General features: G+C 44.3%; 1 protein-coding gene across 9 annotated transcripts in view; it reads right to left on the reverse strand.

Moving 5' to 3' along the window:
* Positions 1 to 23996, reverse strand: part of LOC140476467 (alpha-(1,6)-fucosyltransferase) — a 741369-nt gene that overhangs the window by 484202 nt on the left and 233171 nt on the right. For all 9 annotated transcript variants that reach the window (XM_072569145.1, XM_072569143.1, XM_072569136.1 and 6 more), the window contains one exon: positions 19099 to 19186. The gene's annotated coding sequence lies outside the window, so the exon portion shown is untranslated. The remainder of the gene's footprint in view (positions 1 to 19098; positions 19187 to 23996) is intronic.

The raw sequence follows: 23996 nt of genomic DNA on the forward strand, positions 1-23996 counted from the left end.
AACCCTTCAAATGGGATCCCAGTTCACCAGAATGACCATGCTGCCAACAGTGCAGCACTCTTGATAATGAGCTGGAGGTTTAGCTGAGATTTTGTGCTCAAATCTGCAGGATAGAACCTGAGCCATAATCTTCTGGCTCGGAAGTAACAGCAATACCACCGAGTGACAGAAGCACCCAATACAAATATAGTTCTATCATCAAAAGCTTACTTTCCACCCATTGAGCAACAGCAGTGTGCACTGTTCCTGATGCAGATGAGTTCCATTCAGGTGAAATGGTTAATTCGTGAAGCTAATCCTCAATTTCTCATACCGACTGGGCAAGGAAAACCAAGCTGGCAATTAACTGCGTAAGAGTTAAAATACATTACTAACGAAGCTAATTAATGTTTAATTTCCTCAAATATCCTTGCTTTTCTGGTTGTAAATTAACCGAATAGGGGAATGTTGTTCAGGGCAGTCACACTTAACAAGAATAGACAACTAGTCCCATTTAGAGGGATTATAAGAATTTCACAATTTTGGCATTATTAAAAGGCTCGTTATTAAGTTTTTTTTGAGGCAGGGATCTTCTAATTGGTCTAGTAATGGGGCTAATCTCCTACAGAGATTTAAATGAGGTCAAAACATTAGAAAGTTCATTTCCAAGTACATTGCTCAGAGGACAAATTACTTCAGAACAACTTCCTTTCTATCGATGCTATGTCACATTATCTTTTGATAAAAATGACAGGATTATTCTGGTATGACCAACAATCCCCTAGGTATGAATTTAGGAAGACAAACTCTCCAACAGCACATTACGATGGTCGTAAAAATGAACTGGCAATTTTTGACTTGCATCATCTGAGTTTTGATACCTGGGACCTTTCACAGCCAAAAATAGTCTGAAGAAAGAAAGAGCAGTGATGTAAGATGGTGGGAGAGATTGCCTGACCACAGGAGCTAATACATTAAGCAGCCAATAAAATGAAATCCAGTCTGAAATGCAACTAGGTGCCTTCAAAGTGACTGAAACCAGTCACTCAGACCTGTACCTTCCTTTTGTCTTACACCTCTCTCTAAGTTTTAAATACGGAGATGAAGGGTTGCCTGCAGATTATACAGCTTGGGGGAAAGTTGAAACCAGACATGAATACCCAATTGGACCGTAACTCAGGGCACAGCAGAGACAAATCAAGAATTTGTAACAGCACAACCAGAAACTTAGTTCTCATACAATACCTGCTTTTCTCCAAGTTTCTGAGAAGAAAATGCTTAGAAAAAAAGTAAATGGTAGAAACATCAGTTCATCAGCAACACAATGATATCTACAAATTGCACTACTGCAGGAGGATAAAAGTCATCCTTTGTCCCAGATTAAGCTTAACACTTCAAGGAATCCAAGGCCTTTTTAAACGCTTTGTTCTTGATTTCTCCTTTGGCATAAGGTGTTCTTCCCTTTGTAAACTTTATATCTGGTGTGTGTGTGTGTGTGTGTGTGTGTGTGTGTGTGTGGTGCCATGTTTTATTGTTTTTCTCGAAGTAAGTAGGTAATAAAATTCCTGACTTTCACTCAAGAAAATGTGACAGTTGGCACTTTGATTTTGAACGAAAACTACTTTATAGAGTTGCAGACAGTCGAGGAAGTTGAAAAGCAGGAAGCCAATTCATTCTTCCTCATCTGGTCTTAACACAATGAAAGTCATGACATACTATTTTTTAAAAAGACATATAAGAGACTAAACTTCTCTGACTTACAGAATGCTTAAAGGTTTCAGATTTCTGAATTGCTTCTACCACAAATCAATGAGTAAGGAACCTCATGCAGTTTATATTCATATTAATCTAAAAGCTGGAACTAACTCTTAGCTCTGGCCAATATAATATTGATGGGTAATGAAAATTTTAGATAAAATACAGAAGTAGTGTTTAAATAAAACAAATTGTCGGTGTTGCTGGCTGGGCCAGCATTTCTTTCCCATCCCTAACTGTCCAGAGGCAGGTTGAGAGTTAACCACACAGTTATGGGTCTGGAGTCACATGTAAGCCAGGCCAGCCAGGTAGGATGACATCTCTTTCCCTAAAGGATATTAGTGATAAATCTGCTGAAATCGAGGAGGTAACAGACAAGTTAGACAAAAGATAGCCAGTGGATGTAATCTATTTGGATTTCCAGAAGGCCTGTGACAAGGTGCAGCACAGGAAGCTGCCAAATAACATCAGAGCCCATGGTATTCAGGGCAAGTTACTGGCATGGATTGAGGATTGGCTGCCTGGCAGAAGCAGAGAGTAGGGATAAAGTCGTCATTTTCAGGATCGTAGTTGACTAGTGGAATTTCACAGAGGTCAGTGTTGGGAACTCAGCTAAATCATGTTATGCATTAGCAATTTGGATGAAGGAACCATGGGCGTTGTTGCAAAGTTTGCAGATGACAAAGATAGGTGGAGAGACCGGTAGTGTTAAGGAAACAGGGAGACTTCAAAAATACTTGGACAGGCTAAGAGAGTGGGCAAAGAGGCATCAGATGGAACACAAATTTGTCAAAGTGTGAGATCTGCACTTTGGTACAAAATGGAGAGGCACAGTCTGTGCTTTCGAGACATGGAATGGTTTGGAATTCTGTAGCCCAAAGGGATTTGGGAGTCCGAGTTCAGGATTTTCTGAAGGTTAACATGCAGGTTCAGTTGGCAGTGAGGGAGTCAAAGGCAGTGGCAGCCTTCATTTTGAAATGGCTAGAATACAAGAGGATGCATGAGGCTGTATAAGGCTCTCGTTAGAATAACGTTAGCAGGTCTGCATCCCATATCTAAGGAAAGCAATGCTGGCCTTTGAGGTCTAGAGGAATTTTACAAGAATGGCCATGGGATGAAGGGCTTGTCATATGAGGGGGAATTGTGGACTCGGAGACTGTACTCAATGCAGTTGAGAAGCATGAGGTGGCATTTCACTCTAACATGCAGAATATTGATAGGTCTGGATAGAATGGACATGGAGAAGTTGTTTCCACTGGTAGGAGAGACCAGGACCCAAGGGCACAGCCTCAGAGTGAAAGGATTAACCTCAAGAGTCATAGAGATGTACAGCACGGAAACAGATCCTTCAGTCCAACTTGTCCATGTTGACCAGATATCCTAACCTAATCTAGACCCATTTGCCAGCACTTGGCCCATATCCCTCCAAACTCTTCCTATTCATATACCCATTCTGATGCCTTTTAAATGTTGTAATTGTACGAGCCTCCACCACATCCTCTGGCAGCTCAATCCATATACCCACCATCCTCTGCATGAAAAAGTTGGCAGTTATATATCTCTTATATATCTTTCCCCTCTCACCCTAAACCTATGCCCTCTAGTTCTGGACTCCCCGACCCCAGGGAAAAGTCTTTGCCTATTTATCCTATCCATGCCCCTTGTAATTTTGTAAACCTCTAAGGTCACCTCTCAACCTCCGATGCTCCAGGGAAAATAGCCCCAGCCTGTTCAGCCTCTCCAAATCCTCCAAACCTGGCAACATCCCTGTAAATCTTTTCTGAACCCTTTCAAGTTTCACAACATCCTTCCGATAGGGAGGAGACCAGAACTGAATGCAATGTTCCAATATTGGCCGAACCAATGTCCTGTACAGCTGCAACGTGACCTCCCAACTCCTTACTCATTACTCTGACCAATAAAGGAAAGCATACCAAACGCCACCATCCTCTCTCCCTGTGAATCTACTTTCAAGGAGCTATGAACCTGCACATCCCTTGGACCTTACCACTAAGTGTACAAGTCCTGCTAATATTTAATTTCCCAAAATGCAATACCTCGCATTATCTGAATTAAACTCCATCTGACACTCCTCAGCCCATTGGCCCATCTGATCCAGATCCTGTTGTAATCTGAGGTAAACTTCTTCACTGTTCACTACACCTCCAATTTTGGTGTCATCTGCAAACTTACTAACTGCACCCATTATGCTCACATCCAAATCATTTACATAAATGACAAAAAGTAGCGGACCCAGCACCACTCCTGAGATGTGGACCAGAGGGTGGTGAACCTGGAGAGTTTGTTGCTGCAGCATGCTGTGGAGGCTAAATCATTGAATGTACTTAAGATAGAGATAGATAGGTTCTTAATTGGTCAGAGGATCAAAGGTTACAGGGAGAAGGCAGAAGAATGCGGTTGAGGAAGCGTATTAGCCAGGATGAAATGGCAGAGCAGACTTGATGGGCCCAATTCTGTTCCTATAACTTATTGTCAAGTGTTTTAGGAAAAAGGCAGATGTAAAACACAGAGGAGGAGAAACTACTTCTGCCAAAATGGCATAAATCTATTAGAATTCCTGAGTGCAGCTGATGCTGGGATTTGGAGTAATTCTAACGAGGAGATAAACAGGTTTTTGACTCAACGGGTTGAAACGTTATGGAGTGCGGGCAAGAAAGACGAATATAGGACTGAGATGAGATCAACCATTACAGAAGAGAAAGTGCTAGAAAAGTTAAAAGGTCTTAAAATTGATAAATCTCCTGGCCCCGATGGGCTACATCCTAGAGTTCTGAGGAAGGTGGCTGAGGAAATAGTGGAGGCGTTGGTTGAGATCTTTCAAAAGTCACTGGAGACAGGGAAAGTCCCGGATGATTGGAAGATCGTTGTTGTAACCCCCTTGTTCAAGAAAGGATCAAGGCAAAAGATGGAAAATTACAGGCCAATTAGCCTAACCTCGGTTGTTGGTAAAATTCTAGAATCTATCATTAAGGATGAGGTTTCTAAATTCTTGGAAGAGCAGGGTTGGATTAGAACAAGTCAACATGGATTTAGTAAGGGGAGGTAGTGCCTGAAAAACCTGTTGGAATTCTTTGAAGAGGTGACAAGTAGGTTAGACCGGGGAAACCCAGTGGATGTGGTCTACCTAGACTTCCAAAAGGCCTTTGATAAGGTGCCACACGGGAGGCTGCTGAGCAAGGTGAGGGCCTATGGTGTTCAAGGTGAGCCACTGGCATGGATTGAGGATTGGTTGTCTGACAGAAGGCAGAGAGTTGGGATAAAAGGTTCTTTATCGGAATGGCAGCCGGTGACAAGCGGTGTCCCACAGGGTTCAGTGTTTGGACCGCAGCTGTTCACGTTATATATTAATGATCTGGATGAAGGGACTGGGGGCATTCTAGCGAATTTTGCCGACAGTACAAAGTTAGGTGGACAGGCAAGTAGTACTGAGGAAGTGGGGAGGCTGCAGAAGGATCTAGACTGTGTGGAAGAGTAGTCCAGTAAATGGCTGATGGAATTCAATGTGAGCAAATGTGAGGTCTTGCACATTGGAAAAAGAATACAAGCATGGACTACTTTCTAAACGGTGAGAAAATTCGTAAAGCCAAAGTACAAAGGGATCTGGGAGTGCTAGTCGAGGATTCTCTAAAGGTAAACATTCAGGTTGAGTCAGTGATTAAGAAAGCGAATGCGATGTTGTCACTTATCTCAAGAGGGTTGGAATATAAAAGCTCCATTGTGCTACTGAGACTTTATAAAGCTCTGGTTAGGCCCCATTTGGAGTACTGTGTCCAGTTTTGGTCCCCACACCTCAGGAAGGACATACTGGCACTGGAGCGTGTCCAGCGGAGATTCACACGGATGATCCCTGGAATGGTTGGTCTAACATATGAGGAACGGCTAAGGATCCTGGGATTGTATTCATTGGAGTTTAGAAGATTAAGGGGAGATCTAATAGAAACTTATGAAGATAATACATGGCTTGGAGAGGGTGGACGCTAGGAAATTGTTTCCGTTAAGCGAGGAGACTAGGACCCGTGGACACAGCCTTAGAATTAGTGGGGGTAAATTCAGAACAGACATTTCTTCAGCCAGAGTGTGGTGGGCCTGTGGAATTCATTGCCACAGAGTGCAGTGGAGGCTGGGACGCTAAATGTCTTCAAGGCAGAGATTGATATATTCTTGATGTCACAAGGAATTAAGGGCTACGGGGAGAATGCGGGTAAGTGGAGTTGAAATGCCCATCAGCCATGATTGAATGGCGGAGTGGACTCGATGGGCCGAATGGCCTTACTTCCGCTCCTATGTCTTATGGTCTTATCAAATAATAGAACAGGGCCAAGGAGCTGAATTTCCTGCTCCTTGTTCTTATGTATTTATACATATTCAACCTGACCAATTACTGCTTTATCAGTCTACTCGGAATCATCAGCAATGCTCAAGTCAGCAGCATACTGGACTATTCTCCACTTGCCTGGATGAGGGAAACTCCAACAACAATCAAGTAGCTTGATGACTACCCTATTCACCAAATTCAACATTCAGTCCCATCACCATCAACACTCAATAGCAGTAATGGATAGCAGTGCAAGTTGTATCGCAGTAACTCACTAAGGCTCCTTCGACAGCACCTTCCAAACCCAGGATCTCTAGCACCACGAAGGACAAGGGCAGCAGAAGCTCAGGAACACCACACCAAGTGTGGTGGAAACTCCATTCCAAGCCCCACACTATACCAACTTGGTACCAAGTCATCATTCCTTCGCTATTATGGAGTCAAAATCCTGAACTCCTCCCTAACAGCTCAGTCAGTGTACCTGCACCACATGGTCTGCAGCATTTAAACGTGGTAGCTCACCATCAGCACCACTTCCTGGACAATGAGGGATTGGCAACAAACACGTTAGTTTTTACAAAGGATCCGCATAGATTTGGCAAGTTCTCGTGAGTTTGTTATTATTATCTTCTTTACACGCAGCAGGCATAAATAATATTTAAAATCAACTCCTAAATCCTCACGATGGCATTTTTCTGACAGAAATGTAACTTGAAGTGATTTTGGCATTTGCTATGCATGGCCTTACACTGCAGGAAGGATGCAAAGTCACTGCTGTGTTGTGTGAAAGTAGCTTTTGAGGTGAGATGCTTCCCATGAAAGACACAATGCGTCATGTGAACAATAAATACGCACACGAGTGAGTGAACTAACATTTATATTTCTGCATAGCTCTCGGTGTCCGGGTTGCTCACTTCCTGAGAAGCTGTGTTGTTGTTCCTGTTGCTCATAAAATAGTAAAAAAAAACTCTGATTTGTTCAATAACAGATTGTTGTCCCAGATGACAGTGAACACTTACTAGTCCCCAGCATTACAACGACAGCAACCTGATGTGCCAAAGTGACTGCATCACCAAAACAGCATTCTTTCAGCTTGAGGTTCTCGACTGAGGTTGGACTTCTGAAGCTATTAACGAGAAGCAGAAAAGGGATAATTCTTCCAATAGAAAAGACAGCTAGCAAACTCTCCTTTTGATGAAGGGAAGAAGGATTCAGTTTATTCTCATAACACTCCATCATATCTCCTCCTAATTTGAGTGCATTCCCATTTGTTTCCCACGGCTTTACCTGTTAAGGGACATGGATCGTTCAGTGCTGAGGTTAATAATCTAAACATTGTCAGTTAGGATAGCAGTGTGTTCCTAGCCATCAGAGCAACTAGATTGCTTTATGAGCGACAGGAAGCCTGCTTTATCTTGGGAAATGTTCATTATGGCACCGTAATTAGTGAAACCGCATTTGAGCTTTAGTGCAGCTACATCATAGTGACAACATGTAAACATGGTCTGTGATTTTTCTCATGGAAACAACAGCAGAAAAGGAAACCATGTGGTCTACTTGTCTACATTGCAACTCAAAGTTACCTATTTGAATGTGCAAAGTTAAAAATCACACAACACCAGGTTATCGCCCAACAGGTTTATTTGGAAGCACTCGCTTTTGGAGCGCTGCTCCTTCATCAGTGATTGTGGAGTACAAGGTTGTAAGACACAGAATTTATAACAAAAGTGTGATGTAACTGAAGTTAAATATTGAAAAAGACTTGGATTGTTTGTTAATATTCTCATCTTTTAGAAAGACCATGTTGGTTTCAGTTCTTTCATGTGTAAATCCCAGAACTTGTTTTTAAAAGTTACATTCTCAAGTGAACTTTAACAATAGGTGCCATGTCAGCTCAGATAATGCATTGATGGTGTAAGGTGCCCTGTGCGAGGCTGTCTGTGCCCCAATGTTCAGACTGATTCTAATCTAAAAAGGCATTTACAGAATCGTACATGGATTCATGTAGTTTTTGAGCAAAACAAAATATAATTCTCTAAGTACAAACTCACCCCACAAACGTGTGTGTGTGTGTGTGTGTGTGTGTGTGTGTGTGCGCGCATGTGCGCATGTCTGAGACTGAGTGTGTGCGCCTGTGAGGGCGTATGTGCCTGTGTGTATCTGTGTGTCTCATTGAGGTCCACGAATCCAAGGTCCTGGTTGAGGACATCCCCATGGGTACTGAAATTGGCTATCAGCCTCTGCTCAGCCACTCTGCATTATTGCCTGTCCTGAAGTCTGCCTTGGAGGACGATCACCTGCAGTTCCAAAGTTGAACTTCCTGGACTGCTGAGGTGTTCTCCAAATTGAGGGGAACACTTCTGCCTGGCAATTATTGTGTGGTGTACATTCATCCATTACCATGGCCTCTGCTTGGTGCCACCATGCCTCGGAGCATTCTTGTCTGCAGCGTATGAGATAGGCAATGTTAGCAGAGTCACATGACTATCTGCCGCGTACATGGTGGGTGGTGTTCTTACGGGTAATGATGGTATCCATGTCAACACTCTGACACGTCTTGCAGCGTCTGCCATGACAGGGTTATATGGTGTTATCCTGAAGGCCAGGCAGTTTGCTGTGAACTGCATCAAATCTGTTTGAAGTTTGATGGTTGTTTAAAGGCAAGAAGGGGAGGTGTGGGGAAGGTGTTCCTCCAAATCATGATTACTTGAATGTGATTCTCTTTTTCCAATCCTTTTAAACTACTGCTTCATGAACACTTATCCAATCGATTTCAAAATGATAGGATGATGTCTTTCTTATTCCTGTTCAGATAATGTCTCCAATAATTAAATAATGCTCCACATGAAATTTTTGATTACTGTGATCTGTTCATGCTGCATTATTCTCTCAGCAACATGCTCCCTGCACACTTCTATACTTAGAAGAAATGTTCTGCATTTAAGTGAGGCTGTGCAGGTAGAGAATCTTTGATCATCAGCAACTAATGACTCATGCTGCAGAACCAAATTAGTGTTGGTCGTCCCTTGCATCACGTAATAGGTATTTCGAAGGAAATAGCACGTCACTTCCATGGCCACGGAACCTTACTGGATAAACAAAGAGACCTTTGACCGTTGATGGATATTAACTTTGATAAACATCTTTGTCTATGTTCCAAATCAATGGAAGTGAAAATGTCTCCAATTTGAAATGTGCTCCAGTCAGGACTGACACCTATAGCTGATGATGGCTTCAGTAATTATTGCTCAACTACTGCAGTGCTCAGGGAAATCTTTTAAAATCTGGGACAAGATTTTTTCATGACAGTTAAATTCATTTTCCCATTTTGTTGCAATTTGAATTGTGACATCTTTACAAGCAGCTTTGTGGCTGATGTAGAAAGGGTGGTCCACAGAGTTTAGGTGATTACCTGCAGCCTCGAGACAAAGTTGTGTGTTTTGATCATTATTTGTTCATACCAAGCCCCACACCACCTGCTACCAAGTTGCCTGCTCCCGTGACGCCGTTGGGAGGAATTATGGCAGCTTCTTGCACTTGAGTGAATGTATCACAGCCTGCTGGTGAAGCAAACTCTGCAAACACTAATAACCACACCGGCCATAGCCCATCTGACACACGCTCACACAGGAGAACTTCCAATTGCTCAAGCTGTGTTCTAGTTAGTTTTGTTATCTCACTCTACGTCTGCTTTTTATAGGTGCTTCACTCTAACAACTGACCTTGTTGCACAATGTAAACATTTGCTCTGCAATTTGCCCTTGGCTTTCAGAGAAGTGCCTGTTCTGTGTGTTTTGCACCAATTTGGAGCACTCTGGTTGAGGAGGAAACTGGACAGCTGGCCTTGCCTAACTTTCACAAGGTGTGCCACATTAAGGTGCCAATGAAGCATTTGACTGAGCAGAGTTGCAGGCCCTTCCTGGAGCAAGGACTCCAGGGTCAGAGTCAGAGTCAGAGTCAGAGTCAGAGTCAGAGTCAGAGTCAGAGTCAGAGTCAGAGTCAGAGTCAGAGTCAGACAGCATAGCAACAGGCCCTTCAGCCCACCATGCCACTGCTGACCAACAAACACCAAACTGTATTAAGATTAGAATGGTGCTGGAAAAGCACAGCAGGCCAGGCAGCATCCGAGGAGGAAGAAAATCAACGTTTCGGGCAAAAGCCCTTCATCAGGAATGAGGAAGGGCTTTTGCCCGAAACTTCAATTTTCCTGATCCTCGGATGCTGCCTGACCTGCTGTGCTTTTCCAGCACCACTCTAATCTTGGCTCTGATCTCCAGCATCTGCTAGGTGAAAGTGAGGACTGCAAACTATATTAATCCCATTTGACCTGCACTTGGTCCATAGCCAACTGAAGCTGGGCATTTTAAGAAGCATTAAATCCTTCTTAGTTGTGGTGAGTGTATCTGTCTCCAGCACTCTCTCAGGCAGCACACTGCATATTTCTCCTAGCCTCTAGTAAAAAAAAATTCAGTTTTCTTCTAAATCGCTTGCTCCTCACCTCAAAAGTTACAGCCTCTGTCTATACCCCTCACAATGTTGTATCCATAAATCAGATTTCCCTCAGCCCCCTCTGCTCCAAAGAAAACAAACCCAGCCTATCCAACCTCTCCTTAGAATGGAGACTTTTCATTCTCAGCAACATCCTGTGTACCTCCTCTGTGCCCTCTGCAGTGCAATCACGTCCTTCCAACCGTCTGGAAACCTGAACTGTACCCAGAAGGTGGTGGTCTTGCCTGTTCAGAGCCTTCATTGCTCAGCAGCGCCGTCAGGGAGGCCTGGCTGCTGCAAGCCATGAACCTACCCAGGCCCAGGCTGACTGAGGGACCCAGGCCTTGGTGACCAATGGCAGGAAGGTGGTCCAAAGGTTTTGGGTAGAGGGGGGCAGAGGGAGAAGGGAATTCAACATCAGTTGAGAGAAGAGACTTTCAGCAGGCATCTTGCCTCCACTTTCCTTCCCAGGATGATACAGTCAGTCAGGCACCAACAGCCTGGAGAACATGCCCCTCAGGAAGTCTGCAAGTAGGCCATGCCATGATGACTGACCACACGCAACAGTAACAGCAGCACTCGATCCTCAGGCGGTCACCCATATGCCTGCCTGCCTGCCATCAACTCAACTGGGAAAAAGGCGGGCTGACTACAGGGTCCTCCCCTACCAACAAGTTTTAACATAGACATGGGCAGTGAATGGTCACCCAACTTGAGAGCATGGGTTCCCACAGAAAATCACTTTAGTGCCACAACAGCTCAAAACAAACAATCACAGCTTTTCAGCAGGTCAGCAAAGTACTCTTAACAGCACAAGGCAAGTGAGATGGTGACCCTTTTGAAACAATAAAGTCCGCATTTACATTCTCAAATTCAGCAAGGTCCGAAATTCAGCACGACAATCAAGTTCAAGGCCTGAAAGAAAGCTTTAGGAGGAGGTGTATCACTTCCTCAGTGTGTGCAGTGGAGGTTAGGCAATTGAATATAATCAAAGTCCACATGAGACAGAGTTTGAACTGACACCAATGTTAACGTTTACAGGGCACAGATGGAAGAGTGCAGGGAAGGCCGCAATCAGATCAGTCATAATTTTAGTGAATGCTGGGGCAGGCCCAAGGGGATAAGTTATCTACCTCTGCTTCTAATCCTCATGACCTTTTCCCCTGCCTCATACTGGGTGAACAGCAAATTGCTTGAGATAGATGTAGCCCAGGAACAAGCACGCACAAAGTCAAAGTCAAAGTCAAATTGGGTGGGAGCCTCAGGAAAAAGAAAATCATCACTGCTCACAACTTGTCCTTACCGGTGTGGGGAAAGACAAAATCTATGGGGTGGATGGCTCCTACAGGTTTCGGAACATACTATGGTCAAACAGGGGTCTCAAGCCGACACTAGGTGGGAGAAAACAGTCAAACCGCCCAAGGATAGGCTTGTTATCCCAATAAGAATGGCGGGCTCCAAACTGGCAGGCTGCAGTCCGGCCCATAGCTGAAGTCAGGCAGGCAGGAAGAGCTTTTAAAACCACGAGGCGCACCACCCACAGATACAGCTTCCAGGCAACTGCCCAGTGCTCGTATGAGTATGGGAAGCTGAAGGCCATGTAGAAAATTCTGGTTCACCACAGACAATGCACTTTAATAGGCCTTCAAGCAGAGTTAGCACTCGGTTTCCTGAGAGCACATGGCCCTGCTGCACCCCAATATCGGGCAGAACTGCACAGGGTGATGAGCGCACTGGTCACCTCCGTCAAATTGCATCGGGGCTCAACGTTTGGCCCTAGGCTTTTCAGACTTCGTTATGTTTCCATCACCCACAAAAATACCGAATGAACACCACTTCAAATTTGGTGGTTGCTACAACTCAAAACTTAAATAACATGCTGAATATCAACAAGTTACAAAGTATGCATGTCTAATATAGTGCGACTTGCTGCAGGACAGAGTTTGAGGTGGCTCTTATTACAATTGACTGTTAATACAGTTAGTGCTCTCACAATACTCCCACAATTGCATTTCATTGTTTCAAAGCGCCTGCCAGAGATAAGGGCAACAGCGTAATTTGGCTCCCACACTGCTTTAGCTACATAGTTCGCAACGACATAAGTAATACATTGACTGCAAAGGCAATATTTGTTTTTGACATCTCATCTTTACCCTGAATTAATGCAGCCCTTAAAACAGAAACTGCCCTGAGGTCTTTTTAACTGAAGGAGTTGCTGGAATATACACCCACAATATTCTCAAGTAGCAAAGTCACATTTTAGCCAGCTTCCTAAACCATGAGAAGCTGGTCTTTTTCCATTAAATTATTCTCTTCAAGTAAAGCAGAATTAGTCATTCTGCTAACTGTGCCATGAAATAACCTCGTTGCTGAGGAAGCCAAATTGAAAAATGGGAATCAGCAGCACTAAGAGAAAGAGTTTATGAAATAACATTTCTCATTATCATAAGGAAAAAAATGAATGAATTTGAAATGAATTGCTCAAAAGTAATCACTGACATTTTTACACCTATATATGAAGCAGGAAGCTTTGTTAGATAGAATATTGCTGCCCTATATTTTTACAACATATCTGCAGGATCCAACTGAGCTGGAAGATAAAAGCTTCAGTCAAACAGAAATATTCACAGCACTGTCATTTCAACACCATTCTGAGAGAAAGGCCAAGTGAATACAAGCCGGAAACAGCAAGCACATGAAATTCACTCCAATTCCCACTTAATCGCTCTTCACAAGTACCACACTGCTCATTCCTGTGGGAGTATTTTGCTGTAACCTCCAGATTTGCTGGTGTTAATTTAAGCTGAAAATGTGTTGCTGGAAAAGCGCAGCAGGTCAGGCAGCATCCAAGGAACAGGAGAATCGACGTTTCTCTGGACCGCCTCCAACCTCATAGTCCCACAACCCCGCACCGCCCGTTTCTACCTCCTGCCCAAAATCCACAAACCTGACTGCCCCGGCCGACCCATTGTCTCAGCCTGCTCCTGCCCCACCGAACTAATCTCTGCATACCTCAACACGGTCCTGTCCCCCTTAGTCCAAGAACTCCCCACCTACGTTCAGGACACCACCCACGCCCTCCACCTCCTCCATGATTTTCGCTTCCCCGGTCCCCAACGCCTTATCTTCACCATGGACATCCAGTCCCAGTGCACCTCCATTCCCCATCACGAAGGACTTAAAGCCTTCTGCTTCTTCCTTTCCCGCCGTACCAACCAGTACCCTTCCACTGACACTCTCCTTCGACTGACTGAACTGGTCCTCACTCTGAACAACTTCTCTCTCCAATCCTCCCACTTCCTCCAAACCAAAGGAGTAGCCATAGGTACCCGCATGGGCCCCAGCTATGCCTGCCCCTTCGTAGGATATGTGGAACAGTCCATCTTCCACAGCTACACTGGCACCACCCCCCACCTTTCCCTCCGCTTCATCGATGACTGTATCGGCGCTGCCTCGTGCTCCCACGAAGAGATTGAACAGTTCATCCACTTTCCACCCCGACCTCAAATTCACCTGGACCGTCTCAGACTCCTCCCTCCCCTTCCTAGACCTTTCCATTTCTATCTCTGGCGACCGAATCGACACGGACATTTATTATAAACCGACCGACTCCCACAGCTACCTAGACTACACCTCCTCCCACCCTGCCCCCTGTAAAAATGCCATCCCATATTCCCAATTCCTTCGTCTCCGCCACATCTGCTCCCAGGAGGACCAGTTCCAAAACCGTACAACCCAGATGGCCTTTTTCTTCAAGGACCGCAATATCCCCCCAGACGTAGTCGATGATGCCCTCCACTGCATCTCTTCCACTTCCCGCTCCTCTGCCCTTGAGCCCCGTCCCTCCAACCGCCACCAGGACAGAACCCCACTGGTCCTCACCTACCACCCCACCAACCTCCATGTCCAGCGTATCATCCGCCGTCATTTCCGCTACCTCCAAACTGACCCCACCACCAGGGATATATTTCCCTCCCCTCCCCTATCAGCATTCCGAAAAGACCATTCCCTCCGTGACTCCCTCGTCAGGTCCACACCCCCCACCAACCCAACCTCCACTCCCGGCACCTTCCCCTGCAACAGCAAGAAATGCAAAACTTGCGCCCACACCTCCCCTCTTACTTCCCTCCAAGGCCCCAAAGGACACTTCCATATCTGCCACAAATTCACCTGCACCTCCACACTCATCTATTGCATCCGCTGCACCCGATGTGGCCTTCTCTATAATGGGGAGACAGGCCACCTATTTGCGGAACGTTTCAGAGAACACCTCTGGGACACCCGGGCCAACCAACCCAACCACCCTGTATAGCCCAACACTTCAACTCCCCCTCCCACTCCACCAAGGACATGCAGGTCCTTGGACTCGTCCATTGCCAGACCATGGCAACACGACGGCTGGAGGAAGAGCGTCTCATCTTCCGCCTGGGAACCCTCCAACCACAAGGGATGAACTCGGATTTCTCCAGTTTCCTAATTTCCCCTCTCCCCACCTTGTCTCAGTCAAATCCCTCGAACTCAGCACCACTTTCCTAACCTGCAATCTTCTTCCTGACCTCTCCGCCCCCACCCCACTCCGGCCTATCACCCTCACCTTGACCTCCCTCCACCTATTGCATTCCCAACGCCCCTCCCCCAAGTTCCTCCTCCCCACCTTTTATCTTAGCCTGCTGGACACACTTTCCTCATTCCTGAAGAAGGGCTTATGCCCAAAACGTCGATTCTCCTGTTCCTTGGATGCTGCCTGACCTGCTGCACTTTTCCAGCAACACATTTTCAGCTCTGATCTCCAGCATCTGCAGTCCTCACTTTCTCCTGGTGTTACTTTAAGGTCACTTAAATAACCAATGCATTTTTACTTATTCAGTGTCCTCCCAGCTGCACTCCACTCCCAAGATGTGCCCTCCTGTAAACACCTTGCGTTGGGCTCTTCTATCTTCAGGAGTGTCTCAGGACTGAAGATCTTGCTTCCAGCATCTCAATAAGCCTTGAGATGGCTGCTAAGTCCAAACGGCAATCTGCAAACTCTGCCACATGTGGAGCAGTTGGTCCCTTGAAGCATCGAGAAGACGGGCTTTGTTGGGAGATTTGAGCGTATTCTTTCCGATACCTCAACCAAGTCTCTCAGTGCCTTCCCAACTGAGCCTCTCCATTTCGGTCGTTTACAAATGACATGACCCCCATGAATCGGCATGATGTTTGACTCGGTCAGGGACATTGTGGGGACACTTCTAAAGTGGTCTTCCTTGGAAGTCTTCAGCCTCAACCAATTTCTGAGCAGAGCAATTCTTTTGGGAGCCCAATGAAAGATGGACAAACAACATGGCCTGCCTGGCAGGGTTGGTTTTGAGTGAATAGATCTGACCTCAATCCACTGCTGTTGGACTGCCTTCACTGACACTGGATTTGTGGGGGTCTTGCAAAGGCACCACTGATGGTACTTCTCTGGTGCTCAGAGGTGCTCATTGCAGGTTGTTCAAGTCTCCAAAGTATTGGCCGACAATAGCACGGATCCTCTATTTTGTGTTCGGAACCTTGGCAAAAACTGACTGTCCCTCTCTTCTCGAGATGAGAAATTGGGGAGGCAGGCATACTACCATAACAGCCCATCCTCATTCAAACAAGGATCTCAGCATTGAAGTACCAGTTGGAATGTTTCTCTAAGGAATCCATAGATCAGGTGTGCACACAGGCGTGTCACCAACTCCAGTGGGGAAATGGTTTCAAAGTAAAATCTAGCCCACAGTAACAGCCAATTCACTGGCCAAATAAGTCAGAGCCAGCACTCAGAGCCCTCAAACATGTCGCTGGACAGCTATGTACAATAGAACCTTTGCTAAATGCTACCTCTTCCCCATCTAAGAGGTTCTGAGACCAATTCAAAATTGGGACTATGTTGGAACAGACTAACACACACATGTCCCAAAGAAAACACAACTGAGATGCTAAAATTAAACTGACCAACTCCACTCAACCTAGACTATGCCACAGTTCCTAGGATGCATTCATTGGCACCCTCACTGGAATTGGGAAGCAGAATTCCCAGCTAACTTGAAAGTAGCGTACATGGGAAGTGGGAAACTTCAGTTATGACATTTAAAAGATCAGTAATCCCTTTCAAGTGTCAGCAGGTGTGCAGAATTGCAGATCAGCGTTGAACCTTCAGAGAGACTAAATACCACATCAAATGGTGACTTCAAAATGTCACCTCTCAGACTTCTTCACTTCTAGTGTGGGTGGGCGGAGAGTCAGAGAAGGGAGTGCTCTTTTCAAAGACAGTAGGGAAAAACAGAGCCCAAATCTTCAATGAGTTCAGTCTTCAGAAACTGCAGCAGAGGGAAAAAAAAACATTTGATGTCATGCAGCTTTGGTTGCCAAGGCTCAGAACAAGAAATGGTGCTCACGGAATCCAACACTATTGTGAACACTGCTGCTGTTGTGAGGGTTAAGTGAGAGTGGCCAGGGAAACGCAAAGCTACAGACGGGTGCAGAGAAGAGTTTAGTGACAATACAAAGACAGGCAAACAACAGACAAGTGACCATCCCTGCTTTATCATGGATTGATTATAAAAGATCCAAAGATTACTCAACACTTACACAGCTGTCCCACCATTCAATCAGACCAGTGGCCAAAACATACCTCAACTCCATTTCCCTGTTCTGCATTATCACCCTCACCCCACCCATCAGGGGAAGGAATTTCTTGAGCCTGCCGGATCATTCAAAGTACTCAAAGTTAAATTCTTCCTATCTGGTAATATCTGGAATAAACTGGGTGAAAGGCTGGTGAAGGTAACATGATGCTAACTTTCAAAAAAGGAATTGGATTAAAGGGGAGAAGTTATTATTTCTTTTCCAGAGTCAGAATAGACCCAGGGCCTGACTTACTGATGGCGGGGTTTTTTTGTGATTCAGTAGAAATGATTTTAAGCCCCAAGATCTACTGCGTATGAAGTGTTAAAAAAATCTCAAGCATAAATGTAACTCAGCTCAAACCTGCTGACTTCGACCTAGTTTCAATGGCTGCAGAACAAAAGATGCTCAGGAGTTAAATCAGTCCTTTAAAAAGGAGGCGACATGCAGATTATTTTGTGATATTTCTACTTATGTCGTCAGTTAGAAACCTGACAGGTAAAAGATAGCACCATGAAGAGAGTGCCTTTCCAGCACTGTTTGAGAGCTAGGAGGATTTAACTAATCCAACACCTCATCCCTTGTCATTACAACTTGTCCAACTCCTCATGTCCTTTTCCCTCCCAACCTGCCAAGTCTCCACCCAGACGCCAATCCCTCCACAATCACCAACCTTCCTTCTAATGATTGTTGGCCCAATTCCGTGATATGTCAGCTGCCCACTCCACCAATAAACCTACCTTTTAAATCTCCTGGGTACACAGAAACTATCACAATTTCTACTCCAGTCCAAGAGCATGCCTCAGTAAATATCAGTGCTTTGAATATATTTTCATCCTTCAACAGGTAAAAGAAATGCAACAATCTTACAAATAATCCTTCAGACCTGGCACCACTTTCTTGGTACAAAAGGTGTGACATCTGTTCAAAAGCCAGTATCAGTTCAGTATTCAAAACTGAATGACGTCCTGAACTACTGAAATATTATTCCCTTACTGTTCTATTCCAACCCCTTGAGGAAAATTGTCACTCTAAGTAAATCATAGCTTTCCACAGAAATCAATGACAGAAGTTGGGTTCCTCCAGACATTTCTTGCTGAGAAAAACAATGTAAACATTGCTGTGTGTTAGCTGCTGAAATAACTTGCAAAATAAACAATATCATTAATTCTGAAAGGAACACTGTCCAGTTAGGTACTTCACAGGAGAAAACAACACTAAAACAATACTCATTCCTAAATGCCTACATTCAATAATGTAGTGTGTAACTAAACACAGTTTAGCCTTAACAATTCATACTTCCACACACTCTGTCTGAGACAATATCACCAAGAGTGTGGGCACTCAGGGCAAAGAATGAAATAGAAAATTATAGCCTCACCAACCATAATAATCCAACTCAAAGAAGAAAAGCGAAGATGTACTTATTCTTTTTCACTCCACCAACCCAATAACCCCTCCCCATTAACCTCCACCTGATATCTATCCCAAAATCTGAGGGGTGATTTCGTGGTGAAATGTGTCGTTTTAAAATTTTGTTGGAGTCCACACTTCAGATCGTTATTGCTGTTGTCCACACAGAAGCATTTTCTCTCAATTTTATGTCCATGAAGAAAGAGGCATTTATGTTGTCCCAAAACAGTTGGCCACTGCTGTCACACTCAAAGCATTCCTTTAACCTTACAAATATTTGTTTTCTTTCCATCCAAGTCCAAACAGTAATCATATTTCAGAAATAATTCCAAGGTTATTTGGAGAAATAGTTACAAAAGACATGAATTTTCTTTTGGTTAAGCCCAAGTTCAAAGCTCCCTGCCATTCTAGATTCGAGGTTTTTCAAACCTGTCAACACAGTAATTTAAATAATATTTTACCATGAAAGCACCTCAAGGGGATGAAAATTTTACCTTAATGTCAGATGATCAGGTGAAGAAGAAATAGTTTCAGACTCACACCGCTGGCTCAAATAGTTTCTTTTCACATTCTCTTCATTTGCTGCAAAATTGAAAACATACATGAACAACTTTACCACTCAGAGCCCAAAAGATTTTCAACAGGGTAAAATACATATGTCGCCATAGCTAGAATCCATCTGACTATGGACAGGTGCCAAGTGGTTTTAGCCTGACTACATGCTTTGGCAGCTACTTATTCACCAATATGATGCAATGTCCTCAAAGTTGTGCATTGCACCTGCAGATAAATTTTATAACTCTTCTCTATAAATCATCAATAAATTCCCCACACTTTGAAGGTCTTGCAGTGTGCTCTACATGTGGACTGAAGGACGTGGGGTGTCTAAAAGGGCAGCGGTAGCATGCTCGGCTTTACCACAGACAGTCAGATTTACTCTTTGATGGCAACAAAGTAAACACGAAACAAAAGGAGATATTTCTATTTTGAAGGAAAACAGTGGAAGTTGGTGGAACAGACTGCCAGCATTGATGAAAAACTCAAAACTTGGAGCTCTTAATGCACCTCAAGGGTCACCATGTGGTCTTGCCAACAAAAGATGAACCCAGGAGGAAAATAAATCATTCAAAACTGCACAGGAACAGCAAATGGATTGAACCAACATGTGCTGGGAACAACCGATAAATCCAACCCCAAATTATTTTTGCCCCCAGTGCTATCACAAGGTTTCGGTTGCAACTTATATGTAGATGAGAGTCAATCTGTCAACTGGGGACTGACTAACCATCTGCTGCAACCATCGAGTACTGCAAGTTCTTCTGCTTCATTACCAATTTACATTTGCGAAAACAAGGTGACTAATAGACTTCTAGCTTACATGGTATTAATGTTCCATCTGCAACATTTCAAGTACGTATTTCACAGGTCGGTAAAAACAAATTGTTTCCAAAGTGAAAGACCACTTGGATGTGTAAGTCTGCTCATTGTCCCATTTAAGTTCTTTTTCAGAAAACAAAATTACACAGAAGACATCCCATATAACATTTGCAGCACCGCCGCAGGTCAAACTGTATGCAAATACACAAGAAATACGAGAGATGCGGCTGAGATGAGAAAATGGAACTGGTGCACACTTGAATGCAAGATGCCTGCACCGTCAATCCTGGTTTGGCTGCAGCCTTCCCTTCCAACCCGGTCATTCTTTCATTTCTATACCAACACAGGCCACTTCAAGGCATCAATACTGGGAAAGCTGCAGATCAGCAAGCTACAGGGCTGCTTGACTTCACACACTCATTTGGAGAGTCAGGACAAGATCAGTGAAAAAGAAAAGGAAGCAAATGAATGAGCCCCCAGCCTGGCTTTGGGAAATTTCCTGGAGAACATAGCCCTGGATGCAGCACATGGGCGTCCTCCCTCACTCGTTCAGTTGTGCAACCTCACTCGCGCAGGTCAAAGGAGATGCTGGGGATGGAATTCAGGATGAGACTCGAGGAGAGATAATACCAGAAGAGCAGACCAAGAATTGGGGGTGCAGGGAACGGGGCGGTGAGCAGTGCAGGGAGAAAACCAGGAGAAGGGAGCGAGAGAGAGACAGAGAGAGAGAGAGACAGACAGACAGAGAGACAGAGAGAGAGAGACAGACAGAGAGACAGAGAGAGAGAGAGAGAGAGAGAGACAGACAGACAGACAGAGAGAGAGACACAGAGAGAGAGAGAGACACAGAGAGAGAAAGACACAGAGAGAGAAAGAGTGGGGGGGAAAGAGAGAGAGGGAGAGAGAGAGAGAGAAAAAAAACAGCAGGCGGATCAGACAGCAATATGAAGACTCCTGGAAAGAGGCAGAGCTGATCCAGAGTAAAAGGTCAGGGATACCAGCAGAGGCTGGTGGGAAAGACAACACGAGAGAGAGAGAGAGGGAGAGTGTGAGTGAGTCATGAAAGCTAGCAATAGTAGTGGCCAGGCAGAGCTAAGAGCTTGGACACTGACCTTTTTTGGTGCCACAAAGGTGACACTAGCCATAGAGGCCTCCCACTTTCAGCTCAAGAGGGAAGTATATTCTTGGCACCCATTCCTGAAGGCTCCAGCTTAAAACGGGAGCTCCCAACACTGCTGTATGCTGGCTGGCCTTTGGTAATGGGAAGCAGAGGTGAGGTGAGGCTTGAAGCAAAAGGCCTGTTAGATGCAGCATAGCTGCTCTCAGAGACACAGAAATAGATTTCAATCTGCAATCAACAATTCATTAAAGCTTTTGAAGTAATTGGTTACTGGGCACTTAAGGACTTCACTTTTGTTTTATTGTATTTCCTCTCCAGAAAATTGTGGAGGAATATAAAAAGGGGGACTTGGAGAGCAATTGAAAGACAGATTTACTTCGGACTGTGCTGCAATTCAATTAGAGCACTTTAATTTTCTGGATGAATTCAGTGGTAATATGATCCTTTTCTCCACCCATGAGTGTGCTTCATTCTCCACCACCTGCCAGCTAAGCGCACAGTTAGGGACATTAAGAGGGAATGATGACGAATAACTACATCACCAACGAAGAGAGGACTGCAACTAGACATTTTTCTTGAATGCTTTTCGGCTCATTCAGTAGGAAGTGTTGACTGAAATGACTTAAAACAACATGCTGTTTACATGCCTTTTCCAAATAAAGGTTTGAAACTTACATGTAGTGAGTATCACTTTCATGTTTTAGTTTGTCATAACGGCACACATCGTTCAGCGAATCGCCAAGGTCTTAACACAGTCGTGGTGGGTTCCATTAGGTTCAAATGTAATGAGCAAAACAACAACAGGTCACTACCATTCCTTTGACTGGAAAAGCGATAATTCTTTCCAATTGGTAATAGCTAACTAGTCAGCAACTATTATCAGGCAGGAGCCTTTCTTGATGAAGGGCTCCTGCCCGAAACATCCATTCTCTTGCTCCTCGGATGCTGCCTGACCTGCTGTGCATTTCCAGCACCACTCTAATCTTGACAGCAACCATTGTTAACTGTTTCCAAGTAGAAAAGGCCCAAAACTGCCAGGTAACTGCAATCAATTGTTAGCAACTGGCTAACAATCAATTGTTAACATGCTGGATGGCAACTTGGTTCACCCATTCCAGTGAAACGGTTTCTTTCTTTCTCCTGGGTCAGGATCATGAGGAATGCTCTATTCCTGCTATGTATTGAAGCGTGTGTATTATTCCAATTCTGACCTCCAACATCAACACTTAACTTGAACTGTTAAGGGTCACATTGAAAACACTGGGAGGCAAAGAGTATGGGACAGAGGGACTTTGAGATGATCACATTTCCTTCCTCTTGCAGGTGAGCCAGCCTAAACCATAAACTAGGTTATTCCACCACCAGTAGGGAGTGCCACACAGGTGTCCTTGGGAATCTACGGGGCCACATTTTCCATAAAGCTTTCATTTAATTCAATTTTTTTTTTGTTATGCAACAGTACAGTCAAAACAGATGGCGAGGCTCATAAAATTTAAAATTGCATGCCCCACATTCAGAGATGTGGGGATAGAAGAGACAGCCAGTGTTAGGGCCATGAATGAAGGGTATGAACCCAGAAGTTATTACATGCCATAGTCATACAGGAATGTTTAACAAGTTAACAATTAAAATAGACAGTGGAGACATGCTGCATAAAGATATTATCAATTTAAATGAAACAGAACACTGCAACTATTAGAATAGTGGATAAAAGAATACCACACAAATAGATCAAATATTGACGTGCTATTCATCAGTGGCTGCATGTTGCAAATCAAGGCGAATTTGTGCAGTCATTTGTAGATTATTATTATAACACACCAGTATCATGCAAGCTTCCAATCTGTAACCATCTCAAGCTCCATCCACGGTGCTTTTATATTGCATCAACAACATTTCTGAAAATTCTGGCGACCCTACCCTACCATTGTGCAGCATTCTTTCATTTGAACATGCCATTGTGAAGCAATTTGTGTTTTTTTTCCCTGTAGCCACAGAGCTGTAAAACTATAAACTCTTGCTTTAATGGTAATGATCAACTCAGAGCAGAACAGAAACCTACCACCCATCCACCCCCCCCCCCCCCCCCCCAGCTGCACTGTCCTGTTAATGGAGCAACAGTCAGAGCAAAGTGCAAATGATGGGTTCTCTTTCTTGGTTCAACTGTGTCATGCTGTGATTATATTGGGAAATAAATTAGCTGAGCGTCAACTGGTGTGAAAAGTGGCCCAGTAAATGTGCAACCATTCAACCACAATGAATAGCAGCTATTAATCTGAATATTTATTGGCAGATAATAATCTGTAGATTGGTATGGACATGCAGGGAAACCAATCCTAGTGTGTGCTCAAATTATTGAATCTTGTTTAATGTAATTACACCAAATGAGAAGTCTTTTTAATTCACTGTAAATGAGAGAGATTTGCAAACTGCATTTCTCATATGTAGAGACACATCAATGCATGTATTAATGAAGCCAAGAGCACAGAGCTCTGGCATATCAGAAATGCCACCTTCACGGTTGCTGGAAGCACGTAAAATTTGGATTAAGTATTTAAGGGCCAACAAGGTTGGATAGAAGAGGGGGATAAAGAGGCAGACACCATTCGTAACACGGTAAAACAAATGTCTGGCACAAGTATCAGGGAAAGATAAGGGTCAACAATTAACAGCAGAGAAACAGAGAGCCCCATTACGCTCAAACACGGAGGGGAAGAGCAAATCGAAGGGAAGGTGGTAAAGAGAGGTTGGAAGGGTGCACTAATTCCTTTCCCTTCCCTCCATTGGTCAGAACAAATCTTTAATTTAAGCACAGTAGCAACATGGAGAAAGTGAGGACTGCAGATGCTGGAGATCAGAGCTGAAAATGTGTTGCTGGAAAAGCGCAGCAGGTCA

The sequence above is a fragment of the Chiloscyllium punctatum genome, chromosome 4, assembly GCF_047496795.1.
Source record: "Chiloscyllium punctatum isolate Juve2018m chromosome 4, sChiPun1.3, whole genome shotgun sequence".
Lineage (NCBI taxonomy): Eukaryota > Metazoa > Chordata > Chondrichthyes > Orectolobiformes > Hemiscylliidae > Chiloscyllium > Chiloscyllium punctatum.